Source organism: Echinops telfairi, unplaced genomic scaffold (genome assembly GCF_000313985.2).
Source record: "Echinops telfairi isolate 266 unplaced genomic scaffold, ASM31398v2 ScPeMD7_18;HRSCAF=68, whole genome shotgun sequence".
Lineage (NCBI taxonomy): Eukaryota > Metazoa > Chordata > Mammalia > Afrosoricida > Tenrecidae > Echinops > Echinops telfairi.
Genome location: NW_022103915.1, coordinates 87,393,822 through 87,395,369, shown reverse-complemented (window position 1 = coordinate 87,395,369; position 1,548 = coordinate 87,393,822).

The following is a 1,548-nucleotide window of genomic DNA, read 5'->3' as shown; positions in this document are numbered from 1 at the left end:
TTCAAGCCCGTGCAGGCCCTTCTGACAGCCATCTGTACGCGCACACCCTTCTGTCAACCTTCTGTTCATGCACATCCTTCTGTCAACATTCTGTCCTTGCACGCCCTTCTGTCAACCTGCTGACTCTTCATTCCTTTGTTCTTTGTGCAACTTCTCAGTGCTCTCTTCTCAGTGACACCCTCCTGAGGAGTCACCTCTAAGGCTCCCAAGACATCTATCACAGAGGGCCTACTATGCAGTTCACATAGGGAAAATGATGATCAAACATCTTTGGTATAACTATTTGGCTATTAAATATTCCACTAGAATGTAATAGCAGCTGTTCACCAGGGCAGTTGCTGTAGAGTCAGCCCTCACTCAAGGCGGCCACATGTGTGTCAGAGAACTGAACTCCCTTGGTTTTTCAGAATCTGGTTTTTGTTTGGGTTTGGTTAGTTTTGTTTTTCAGAAAGAAACCACCAGGCCTGTCTTCTTCAGTACCTCTGGGTGGGCTCAAACCCCTAACCTTCTAGTACGAACTGTTTGAACTACCTTGGGGATCTGATAGTGTTTTGTTTTATTGATGGATTGTTCTTTATCAAGAACAATTAAAAGTGGTGTTTTGTTTTTTTCAAGTTGATGATTGCAAATTGAGGAAATAGTATCCCAGCAGATTCACGTGTCCTTTAGATTTACCCCCAGGCTACCTATAAATACATAAAGATGTAAAGGAAGAAGAATGCTTTGGCAGCAAGTGACCGATATTACCGGGAATTGTCTGCCTCCCTTTCTACTTTATACAGGATGGATTGCCCAGAATTCTTGTTCTCTTTCTTCCCCGCAACTGCCCATTTGTGCTAACACATGAGGTGAGTGAAAAAGTGGAAAAGGGTAAATTTCATTTTCTATTTAAGATACTAATAGACAGATTTTGGCACTAGGTGCAATATGACCAGAGGCAGTAAGCTTTCAAATTACTTGTGAAGCTCACTTCTCTGCCCCATCAATCGTACTCTCACCCTGTATTCCATAGACAACTGAGATTTCTTTGCAGCACAAACCATAACACCAAAATCTCAGACATGAAGTCAAATGGCCTGGTAGCAATCAACATTTACAAGATCTGGTTCCAGATCAGAGACCATGAGTTCAGATGGTATTTAGGGCCTTAGAGCCCAGAATTGCTTGGATGGGAATAGAGTGAGTTAATTTATGTCTCCTGTTTCTACCTATTGCCTCAAAAGTTCCAAAATATCCATTGATGGATGCACAAGTGTGTTGTATGATAAATGCCCATTCATTATCTACCTGTCTGATAATGGATATAATAGCTACTAATGAACATAAAGTAAACTACGTGGTTTAATGGGTCCTCTAAAGGAACCTAGAACTCTGTGAAGCTCTCTTGGTGGGGTAAAGGAGCAAGGGCTATTATCTGGTACAAAATAAGTCTGGCTCACTTTGAACCAAACCAAAATCATAATCTTAATGCTGTCAAATCAATGCTGATGCATAGAGACCCATTAGACCTAGCCCACTTGAACAGGGCCTCCATTTTATCTATGGGGC